The sequence below is a fragment of the Pleurodeles waltl genome, chromosome 11 (genome assembly GCF_031143425.1).
Source record: "Pleurodeles waltl isolate 20211129_DDA chromosome 11, aPleWal1.hap1.20221129, whole genome shotgun sequence".
NCBI lineage: Eukaryota > Metazoa > Chordata > Amphibia > Caudata > Salamandridae > Pleurodeles > Pleurodeles waltl.
In genome coordinates, this window is record NC_090450.1 from 753319757 (window position 1) to 753332599 (window position 12843).

General features: G+C 46.4%; 1 protein-coding gene across 4 annotated transcripts in view; it reads left to right on the forward strand.

The window, feature by feature from the left end:
• TAOK3 (TAO kinase 3) overlaps positions 1-12843 on the forward strand; it is a 1041334-nt gene that overhangs the window by 404730 nt on the left and 623761 nt on the right. The gene's annotated exons all lie outside the window — the stretch shown is intronic.

Genomic DNA, 12843 nt, shown 5'->3' on the forward strand with positions numbered 1-12843 from the left:
AGTGTTTTGTATAGTGAGGGACCTCTACCCTGTGTGTTCTTCATATTTTAGTTGTTCAATTTTCTCCCTCGTTCCGAGGAGTCTAAACTGCAACCCCTAGTTTTCAAGCTTACGCACAAAGTGCCACCATAAGGTTACAGCAACATTTCCATATATTCACTACCCTCTAATGACATGTCCAAGAAAGTTACATGTTTATGCTTAGTTGGGCAAAGAGAAGCCACTAAAAAGCTACTTTTGACGAGGAGACCGTTTTGGGCTTGCTGCCATGGCTATATTTTCCAGCCTTTTATTTTAATATGAATTTTTGTTGAACCGTTTTAATTTAATTTTAATATATGGGGGGTGTCTCACATTCCCTGCTTTTGTGATCGTCCTTCAAAGGAGATGTTTTTCCATTGTCATTTCACACTCAGAGTGCTCTATACACTATGTGTGTTCCTCTTATCGTTCAGACAGATGTTCCTGGGCCTTTTAGTTCTATTGGATGTAGATAATTTGTTTCTGTTTAATGAAATGAGTAGCTAATTGTTGCAATATTATTATTGTGTTTCCAAGCAAAATTGGGATACAGTGGGGCAGGTCCTTGGTGTGTTGTGTTGTGATGTGTGTGTGTGTATATATATATATATATATATATGTTCGATGGCATGTGAGGTGGTGGAGTTTAAAATGTGCTTTTGATTGGGTGATTAACTCTTTACATTTCTCTTAATCCCTTACCTTCTGGGCCTGCCGCCCCCTAAGTGCTGAGCCCTTTTTTGGCTAGTTGGGATAGTTCACGCTTAGGGCTCCATATAATTTTTTTTCCACATAAGCTATCCACGCCAAATTTGGGTCCTTCTTCCCCAACATCATGGGGATTCCAAACTTACCCCAGGTTTGTGGATTCCCTTGGTGGGGCCCGAAAAATTAGGCAAGATACAGCTACCGTTGTTATTTGGGGGGGGAAAAATAGGAAAAAAGTGCTGCAGAAGAAAGCATTTGTTTTTTTCCTTGCAAATGGCATGAACAAAATGTTTGCAGTGCTAAACTCACCATCTACCCAGCTTTCAGGAACAGGCAGAGTTGAATCCGAATACCAACATTTTTAACATAGTTTTGCCATTTTACTTGGACATACTGCATTTTAACTATTTTTGGTGCTTTCAGCCTCCTTCCAGTTAGAGACAAAAGTGGGTGTGAAACCAGTGGCGGATCCCAGACAGCCAAACATGTTTTGAAAAGTAGACACAATTCTGAATTCAGCAAAGGGTCATTTGTGTAGCTCCTTCAAGGTTTTCCGATAGAAAGTAACAGTTGAAATAAAAAAAATGTGGAAATTGGGTTGAAAAAAATCAGCCATTTCTGCCTACGTTTTTCTTCTGTAACTTTTTCCATCTATGGATGATTTTTTAAAGCAATATACTGTTATGTCTGCTGGACCCTTCTTGTGGCGGAGATATGTAGGGCTTGTAGGTTAATCAAGAACCCGAGATACGCAAAGCCTATAAATGAGCTGCACCTTGCAATGGGTTTTCATTATATACCTGGTATACAGTAATTAATTTGGTAAAATATAAAGAGTGAAAACTAGGTATAAAGGAAACCTATGTATTTCTGAAATGGGCACAAGATATGAAGTTTAGAAGCAGTGGTTATTTGCATATCTCTGAATTGGGGGGTACCCAAACTAGCATGTGAATTACAGGTCACTTCACAAAATTACTTCTTTCTTGCACAGTGTTACATTTGGAAGGCACATTTGTATAGAAAGACAATTGGCAATAACACTTAAAAATAGTACCCACTTATGTAAGTAGGTTTAGTGCAAGCGACAGGAAACGCCCCAAAATCAATGTGCACACGTCACATTTTTACAGTGAAAACAGATGTGTTTTTTGCAAAGTGCCTAGCTGTTGATTTTGGGCACTAGCTCAGCCTGCACTTAGGAAAACCTACCAAACCCAGAAACGTTTCAAAACTAGACAACTAGGGGAATCCAGGATGGGGTGACTTGTGGGCCTCTCACCAGGTTCTGTCACCCAGAATCCTTTGCAAACCTTAAGATTTGGCAAAAAAACATTTTTGCCTCAAATTTGGTGATGGCAAGTTCTGGAATCTGAGGAGAGCCACATAATTCCCTCCACCCAGCATTCCCCCAAGTCCCTCAATTAAAATGGTACCTCACTCACGTGGGTAGGCTTAGTGCCTGCAACAGGAAACGTCCCAAAACATAACATGGACACATCATATTTTTAATTTGAAAACCTACGCTTTTTTTTTTTTTTTTTTTTTTTGCAAAGTGCCTAAATGGATTTTGGGCTCCGTCTCAGCCGGCAGTCAGGGAAACCTAGCACAGCTGTACATTTTTCAAAACTAGACACCTAGGGGAATCCAGGATAGGGTGACTTGTGGGCCTCTTACTAGGTTCTGTCACCCTAAATCCTTTGCAAACCTCATATTTGGCTAAAACACTTTTTCCTCACATATTTGTAATGGAAAGTTCTGGAAACTGAAGGGAGCCACAACCTTCCTTCCACCCAGCATTCCCCCAGGTCCCCAATAAAAAATAGTACTTCCCTTGTGTGGGTAGGCCAAGTGCCTGTGACTGGGAAAGTCCTAAAACATATTGGGGTGATAATGATAACTAAGGTGAGTGTACTAATTAGTTGTGAGAACGGGAAGGATTTAGGGAAACCTATGAAACCCAGACATTTCTGAAAAGTAGATATCAAGTGGAGTCCAGGGAGGTATCACTTGTGTAGATTCCCCAAAGTTTGTTTCCTTCAGAATGCCCTGCAAAAGTAAAACATTGAATAAAAGTACTATTTTCCCTTGCATTTCTTAGATGTAAACTACAGGAATATCGATGGGACCCACAAACTGCTTACCACCCAGCATTTCCCAACGTGTCCCAAAAAAAACGCTTAGTCCCCGTGACAGTAATGGATCACATATGGACGGCTGGCCAAGCTCCCACACAATCTTCCCTGCGACCCTTAATGGGGAGGGCAACCTACAGGGTTTAGTGTGGATTCATTCCCTGTATACACTCAAGTTGTACACATAGCCAGTAGAGCTCTCACACAGCATGTACCCATATCAGAGGGCAGACCCCCTGACAATTTCACATTTAAATTTAGTTTTTTTTTTATCTTTCATTGTCCCCTGGACAAGCTGACCTTCACTTATCTTGACCACTGGGACCACTGTCAATCTGGGGATTCTGACATCTACAATAAATTCAACCAGTTGTCAGCACCAAAGTAAGTGGTTGTTGTATTGTGCTTTGCTTGAGGGCGAATGGTCTTCGGACATTGGCTAATAGCCCATTTATTTGACGGTCATTAAGGCTTAGTAAAAAAAAAAAAAAAAAAAAAGTCCTCTTCCTCTGCCATTGAAATCTTTAAATGCCATTTGACTAATCTTCTACACAGAAATTAGATCTCATCATCAATTTTCACCATCCATGTACATGCCTTCTGAATGACTGGCATCCTGCGACATGAATCTGCTTTTTATAGAAAACAGCTTTCTTGTCATAACATCTGCCAGATACAGTCATGAGCTGCATGACCTTTGCACTTCCAAACCTTGCACTGTTTCCATCTGACTCGAGGGGAGCCTAGAACATACTTGTCTTTCATTTCAAAGTGTTGGACTGCATTTCATGTGGTGGAGAATGTTTTTACGCCCCATTTTTCAATTTTTCTTTTCAAGCATCCTCGCCTGTGACCCTTGTGCACAGTATCATAAGTAGATTCCCAGATCTGATTTGAAAAGAAAAATTGACTGTCTTCTAGTGCCCAGCTTGTCATGCAGATGAAAGCAACTCCAGGTCCCTAACCACCCATGCTAAATGGATCAGCAACTGCATCACCAATTTTTCTGCTCTTTAGCTGAAATATCTTCCAAGGAATGTCCAGGCGCATTTCAGCCAAGGCTACCAGCAAAGCCTGCACTGATGTGGATCTGTGGACCGACCTGGAGTAGTGCCTGTGGCATAGCGGAATCTGGGCCAGCCAGGGCCACGCCCCACTGTCGGACAATCCTAGTGGCTCTTCATTTTAAAGGAGGTGCCTTGTGAATGAATCCTCCACCGTCAAAGCACAAGAAGAACCCTGTTGGCGGGCAGCGTAGTTCAGTCCTGGTGGTGATTGGGAGCCGCAGTCAGCAAAGCAGAAGCCCCAACTCAGTGGCTGTTAGGACGGCCGAAAGCAGCTTGAGTAAAAAAAAAAAAAAAGAAAAACCCTGCAAGCAGCATTGCAATGCACTGCGCACCGCGTTTGCAGATATTTATGGCCCATAACTGCCATTAGGCATGTGATTGCAGAGACTGGGGAATCACGTGGCCTTGTCATCGCATTTGTGCTGACAGGCCTGTGCCCTTGGCGACATCCCTGATTGGAGCCTACAGGCACCACCTTTTATTGTAGACCAGACAATTTAATTAAAAGTCTGATTTGTTTACAGTACCACCATGAACCAGTCGAACAGGCTAAGAGTGTGGGCCTACCGTGGCACACAGAAAGGGTGCTGTTAGATCCGTGTGGTCGATATGTCATTTTGAAGGGCATGTTGTATGATAGGCCATTCTGTCTTGTCTCCCTTTATGGCCCCAATGTTGACACTCCTGGGTTTTTTGTTGAGGTCTAGTGCTTGAATGGCTCACTGGGCCCTGGTACTCTGCTGTGCGGTGGAGACTGTAATGTGGTTCTGGACCCGGTGGCGGAGAGGGAAAGTAAGGCCAGACCTCAACATGTAGGTGCCCATAGAGCCTTGGCGCATATTATGGAGGAAGGTGCTCTGATGGATTTATGTAGAGCCAAACATGAGGAGGAAAGGCAGGGAACATGCATCAATCATGCACACGGCAGCTGGTCTAGAATAGACCGCTGGTTAGATGCCAGGGATGTGGGACTCTGGACGCACTCTGTTGAGCATATGCCTCGTACACTGTCGGACCATGCGCCGGTCTTGATGGAGGTTCATGTGCTTGGGGGCCATGGACGTGCATTTTCATGGCAGCTGCTTTGTGGGGTGCTGAGGGATCCTGTCTTCTGGGTCGAAATTCATACTGCTATTGTCGACTACTTTGATATCAATCAGAGCTCGGTGTCATCAGTGGGCACCCTTTGGGAGGCCTTCAAGGTTGTTATCAGGGAAATCTGTCTTGCTAAGCAACATGGGGTGCTGAGGACACTTCATAGGGAACTGGCGGGTTTGGACGCGCGCCTAGCTGATTTGGAAAGGAAATTAGTGTCTGACTGGTTGGCGAGCCTTGTGGCTGAATTCCACGATGTGCTGTCCTGTTACGAGGAGGCAGCGCAGTCTGAGGTATGTTATTTGGGTAAGGAGGCGAAGGCGCAGCGTTATTGCGAGGGCGAGTGAGCTGGGAAGACGTTGGCGACTATACTCCGCAAGCCATGGGCCCGGGACTATGTCGTTGAAATCGCCAACTCTGGGGGGGATGCTGCGCATGGGTACGGCTAAGGTTCAGCACGTCATGTCTGACTTTTATTCGGATCTGTACACCGAGCGCCCAGGAATGTCTGCTTTGGATGCCGTCAGTTACTTTGAGGAGATTAGTCTGCTTTGGCTAGAAGATTCACAAAGGCAATATCTTGATGTCCCTATCTCGGTTGACAATGTGATTCAGGGTTTGGATAGGCTGACCCCTGCTTTCTATAAGGCATATGCCGATGTTCTGGCGCTGCATCTCCTTGAGGTTTATGCTGAAGCGCTTGATGGTGGTGTCCTTCTGCCTTCATTGCGGGAAGCTCTTATGGTGATAATTTTAAAACCCGGGAAAGATCCTTGCAGGTGTGACTCTTGCTCATAAACATAGACACTAAGATCTTGGCGAAACTTATTGCGACATGACTGTAGCCCCTGCTTCCGTCCCTGATTATGCCGGACCAATCGGGCTTTGTGCCGGGTCGCTCTACCTCTTATAATCTCTGTACTTGTTTTTGCGATGTCCCATATGCTTGGGCCTGAGGATCGTATGGTGGAAGTTTTCCTGGACTCTGCAAAGGCGTTTGATTCACTGGCCTGGATGTATATGTTTGCTCTTTTGGCCAGAGTGGGCCTTTGCGCCCGAGTTATTCAGCTGATTTGTCTGCTGTACTCTAAACCGACTGCTCATTTGAGGGTCAGTGGGGCCGCTTTTGGACTCTTTTTCGATTGCTCGAGGTACTCGTCAGGGTTGCCCTCTTTCACCGCTTCTTTTTGCGGTGGCTATGGAACCCCTTGTGGCACGATTACGCCAGCATCACACCCATAGGGGGTTGGCGTTTTGGCAGTGCCCTGCCTTGATTTCCCTTTACTCGGATGATGTTGCGCTGTTTGTCTGCAAGCCGTTGCTTCATAGTGATATTCTGCTGGAGGAGTGGTCCATTTTGGTCGGATCTCTGGGATTATGATCAACTGGTCCAAGTCGGTGGTGCTGCCCTTAACTGATAGTACTGTGATGAGATGCACGGAGAATTGGTCCAACACTATACTTCACTATACCATTCACCAACTGTTGCTACCCCAGAGGATATTGCCTCCTTCTAAACTACGATGCAATTGCCCTGCATCACACAGGACCAGAAAATGGAATTAGAAGATTCAGTTACACCATTTGAAATTCAAGAAGCTATGTGCGCCCTGGCCACCGGGAAGACCCCAGTCCTGATGGCCTACTCTCAGAATTTTATAAAGCTTATGCCTTGTCACTAACCTGCACCTGAAAGCAGTCTATGAGGAGGACCTGCAAGCCTCCTGACTACCTGCCTCCTTTTGTGAAGAGTTTCTCATTTTTCTGCCTAAGCCAGATAGGGATCCTACAGGTTTGGGCTTATACTGGCCATTAGCACTACTCACCGCTGATTACAAAATACTAGCAAAAATACTAGAAGACCGTTAGGCGCCTTTGGTGCACTCCTTGCTACATCATGACCGAAACAGCTTCGTCCTAGCTCGCACCACCTCTTTCGAACCCGTTAACATGCCCCAGACCGGTGGCCCCATTCGGAATGCCTGGTCTTAGACCTGAAAAAAGCATTTGATTCTCTGGAGTTGCACTTCCTGTTTGCGGTTTTGTCAAAGTATGATTTCAGCAACCGCTTTGTACGACTGGTTCATTTGTTACATACCTTACCCACTGCTAGGGTTAAGACAGGATCTCATTTATCTGATCCAATCTACATATGTAGGGGTCACTCTACAGGGTTGCCCTCTTCCCCCACTACTGTTCTCCTTGACTGTTGAGCCATTGGCTGCAAACCTGCATGCACAAGGGGGTGACTGGGGTATACCCCTTGGTGATGTCATTCATTATGTTTCTCTTTATGCAGAGGGCTTACTCATCTATCTCCGTGATATTTCTTTGGTGCCTGCAGCTAGCAGATACCCCCAATAACCATGCTGATTTCTCAGGTTTGAAGGTCAATTGGAACTAATCGTGTCTTTTTCCGCTGAACCCTGGCACACCTAACCCACATCTCACCCTAGCTAGTGCCCCCCGCTTGGCATCCCACCACATTTTGTTGCTTGGGCGTCATGATATATCATTCACACATAGACTTATTTGACGGCAACATCACACAAGCTGTACCCTCGCTGCAGGGGCAAATGACCCTCTGGATGATGCTACCCTTATTGGTGGCAGGACGCATAGCACTGCTCAAAATGGTTGCACTTCCTTGGCTCCTATAATATTTTGCAAACCTTCCGATATACATTCCCCCTCATTCTTTCAGATTTTTGAGAGCACTATAAGAGTCTTTATATGGAACACCTTTCGCTGCCGAGCATCACTCTCCATACTTTACTAACCAACTGATGGGGTGGACTAGCAGTGCCCAACCTTGAGCATTATTACTTAGCAGTGGGTATCCAAGTTGCAATGGATATTGCACTGGCTTGCACCCCTGCAATTATCAGATACTGCCACCACACGCCCACTTGGGAACTCACTGGTATCATACTTTTTTCCACCCTTGCATCAAGACACCAATGCCCAAGCCCCAACTCTTGGAAGTGAGATACTGCTGCTTTGGCCACTACCTTCATCTAACTAAAAGCACGCTCACTTATGAGCCTGTGCTGGTTGTGCCGGGCACACAGAGAGAACAACACATCACTTCCAGACCTGAGCTGAATCCCTAGCATGCAGCAGGATTGCATACAGTGGGAGACCTCTATGGGGGTGGAGCACTCATCACAAATGGTGCCCTAATAGAGGAGGGGGGTCTGCCATCTGAGCAATTTTTACTGTACAATTCACTTATTGGAGCCCCGGGGCGGGAGTGGGGTGATCTAGCACAGGAGTCCCAGACACACCATACTATACAATACCTCCATGTAATGGGCCGAGGCAGACACCTTATCCATTGCCAGACAGACTTGCTATGCATGCATACTGCATCATGCCCGCTGGAAACAAGACCTTGGTCGCCCCTGTACAGATAAATAATGGTCCATCACACTGGCGAGCCCTGTTAATATTCCCCGAAATGCCCAGTTCAGCTTGACCCAACTATACATTGTACAAACGGCCTTTCTTACGCCTGCCAAAATAAATAGATATTTTCACTGTGCAGACACTGCTTGGCCCACTGTCGACTGGTAGGTGCAGATCTCCTTCATGTGCTATGGTACTGCAGCCACTTGCATTACTACCGGCAGGGAGTGAAGCACCCTCTGTCCCTCTGCACCGCAGAGACATATAAACAACATTGGAGTCATGCATCCTGGGTCTGTATCGCAGGAGAAAACCATTTAAGGTCACTTCCAGATTCTATAGATCTTGGTCTCCCACAGGCCAAGAGGCTCATCACACGTAGGTGGAAAGCACCCAATCCTCCATCTCTAGTGGCCTGGATGCAGTCTCTGTCCATCTGGGGACAGACAGAGAGCACTGCCCTGTATAGCGAGGACGACCTGGGGCTCTGCAAATATCCCACAGCCAGTAACTGGGACGCTATGGTAGCTGACCTACATGCTGCAATTCATAACACCCCTGACACACTGCATGCATCGTCATCTGGCAACACTACTTTAGTGAAGGGTGAGTTGCCAATACCCCCCACAGACAGACACATCCTATCAAGAAGTGGCCCATGGAATCATGCACCCATCTCAAATATCAGGCTAATTAATGTCACAACATTGAGGCATCATCATAATACTTTCCTAATACCTAATTATGTTGTGTTTAGTGAATTGTGAAGGGGACATGCGGTCCAGAGCAGGATATTTTAGAACTTTTATGTATTCGTTCTGTTATTATCATTATTTCTGTTCACTAATGTAATGTTTCGTTTACTTCTGTTACTGTGCACCATGGCATAATGTGCTGCCTATTGATTATTATTTCCAGATATACAATAGCAATTTATTGCAAAATTAGACAACTGTGTTAAATACTCCACTGTTAGGTTGTAACATTGACGCATGACTTACCTCGGTTGACTGTATATAAGTACTGCCATTTACTATTTCGATGTATGGTTGCTATAGAAAGCAATTTCATTTGAAGCTATAAAAAGCACATGGGGATAAGGAAAAAATACCAAAAGCAATAAACAGATTAAAAAAATAAATAAATAAAGCACTCAGCAACAAGATCCCACCTTACCTGGCAAACAGAAGGATTATATGTGGACAACAATGCCCGAGAAAGAGCCTGGATTTTTGCCAGGCTCAATACAAAACATTGCAAGATAAAAAAATCCAGAAGGCAAATCTTATTTTTTCATGCTTCCTGATTTGGAACAGCATCCCCATCAACATCAGATCAGCAACAACTCTCCTACAATTAAGAAAAAAACTGATAACACACCTCCATAAGAAACACTGCCTTTTACCTGAAAGTCCACCCTTGACTTTCCCCCAGTGATTGTATCTTCCCAGGAGCTATGCCCCTTTTTTAGTGTGCTGGTGTTCTCAACATATGTTTGCACTCTATAAATACAAATACATCTATGCAGTGTTTTGGTCTGCAAGACCATCCTGCCAGTTTGAACATTGTTGCCCTCATGCTAGAGTAGACTGGTTCCACACAATTGTTAGCATTAATTGACCTAGGCAGTGTGTACATCAGTGTTCTCAAACAGTACAAAAAAATTGCAATAGACCCAAAAAGTAATAGTATCAGTGGCCCTAGACGTTAGTGAATATCAGTGGGTCCACAAAATACTGAGGTTAAGTGCCTCCTGATAGTTTCATTGGCCCCAGGCAGGAACATACATCAGTGGGCACAGACGATAATGAAACTCTGATGGATACTTCTGCCTGCCGGTTCTTCACCTGTAGAACAAACCCCAGGCATCAGACTGGATCTGGAAAACTTCAAAGCACCAATGTCGTCTGTAGAGGGTGCTGATCTCGGTCGGTGTGGGAAGTGACGTCAGGCAAAGTCACTGAGACCATAAAGTGCCCACTTAAGTGCATCGACGTCCTGATCCTGAGCGCCAGCCTTTGAGGAATTTCCTCATCAAATTCTCTAGAAGTAGAACCATGGGGATCATTCCGACCCTGGCCGGGGACCACGGAAGCACCGCCAACAGGCTGGCGGTGCTTCCAGGGCCATTCTGACCGTGGCGGTAAAGCCGCGGTCAGAAAAGGGGAACTGGCGGTTTCCCACCGGTTTACCCCTGGCCCAGGGAATCCTGCGCCGCCATAGGGATTCCGACCCCCTTCCTGCCATCCTGTTCCTGGCGGTTTTTTACCGCCAGGAACAGGATGGCTGGAACGGGTGTCGTGGGGCCCCTGCACTGCCCATGCCACTGGCATGAGCAGTGCAGGGGCCCCCTAACAGGGCCCCATAAAGATTTTCAGTGTCTGCTTTGCTTTGCCACTGCACCCGTCGCACCCCTGCAACTCCGCCAGCTCCATTTGGAGCCGGCTTCCTCGTTGCAGGGTCTTTCCCGCTGGGCCGGCGGGCGGCCTTTTGGCGGTCGCCCGCCGGCCCAGCGGGAAAGCCAGAATGGCCGCCGCGGTCTTTTGACCGCGGTGCGGTCATTCGGCGGTGACCGCATGACCGCCCATGTCTCCTGTGAGGGACATATGTCCATTACGGATCCCCATGCCATCTTTATGTGTTGTTTGGGGTCCGACCATGACTTCAAGAACTGCTTCTCATTCATTAGCATGCATCCTAAGGCCATCAAGGAGCTAAGAAGCTTGAGGCCAGAATCCTCATGGCCTGAGCAAAGGATGAACACCAACACCGGAAACGTTTCTGGCAGTGTTATTGCTCTCCTTCTTCTTCAGCCAAGAAGAGAAAACATAAGAGGAAGAAGCATTCCAGGGATAAACCTCCTCGTCACTCTGTGTCCCACAGGACCTGTGAACTGGACCTTGCAGCTTGTCAACCTGATGCCATGGGATCCTCCATGGAGCCCTGCTCCTTGTATAGGCCCAGCCCTGGACAGACCTCCATTCCCAGAGCCGCTGGCGCTTCCATCTTCCGAGCCTAAGATGCCGATTTCCCTGAGTTGCTGGCTCTAGGATTGGACCCAATGGCATTCCTGAACAAGTTATATTTGATCTTTGTAAAGGACGTGATGCCATCTGGTGCACCTTCTAGGCTGGTGAGGCCCCTATTGTGTCTACCACTTCATGCCTTTTCAGCTGATGCCCTTTGACACCGTATCTGGTGCTTTCAATATATTGTTTTGACCTTGTGTTGTACATCTCCGCACCACAGCCAGTGCTGTGAAGGACGCCACCCCCACAGGCACCTCCTCTGGCTCAAGATACAGCACTGCCAACACTGCAACCAGATGTTGACCCTCAGATCAATTCCTGCAGAGGGACCCAGAGATTGCTAGAAGAAGAGGATTATAGAGCACATGTCCATGAGATATTTAGGACGGATTCTGACTCTGTGGAATACATCCCTAGTGGTGACAAGGATCATGACCCCCTTGAACTTTCAGGGCCTCTCTTCAGTCAGTGGCATCTTACCTGAGCTGGCTATGGACTTTTGCACTGGACCGCCATTGCCAGAAGTCTTTTCATTGCACAAGGTCATGCTGAATGTCACACAAGTTTTAGACTTGCAGATGCCAATGACTGAAGCAAAGTCCATCAACAACTACCTTGAAACCTCTGCTCTCCTTCAGTGAGGCTCTGCAATCATGGCAGCACTGAAGCAGCCTTCCTCTGCCCTAGCATTCTTTTTCACACACCCTTCTCCATATAGTTTCATCAGCCAAGTTTCCTCATCGGATACTCATTCGGGCAGTGCCTTCTCTATAGCCCTCTCTGACAGGAAGTCAAAATGTCCAGAATCCTGGGATAAAAATACTTTTTTCCGGTGGGAGTATGTCCTTGAAACCCCTTAATGTCAATTGCCTTCTCTCAAGCTTACAACCATGCCTTGTTGGACAAATGATTTTTCCGCAAGTCCCTGCTGGGACTGCTGGCAATATGGGTGGCACTGAAAGCCATCTTTCGCTCCATTGTGGGTTGGGCCATCCAGTTCTTGATAACAAAATGACTGCAATGTATTATGTAAACAAGCAAAGTGGAGTATGGTCTCACCTCCTTTGTCTGGAGGCATTGATACTGTTGTCTTGGCCACACTTTCAAGGGATCTGGCTCGTGCCATTTATGTAGCAGGGTCTCTGAATGTCAGAACTGACAATCAGGGTGTTATCTTGGCAATCACATGTGGCGCCTTCTGCCAGAGGAAGTCCAAGACACCTTCGCCCAATGGAGCACGCCTCGGGTGGATTTATTCACTTCCTCTGAAAATGCTCAGTGCCAGCAGTTCAGCTCCCTTCAGTATCCATTTTGGGGAGCATTAGGGACTCTGTTTCAGTTGAGGTGGAACTTTCAGTTGCAATACTAGTTTCCTCCACT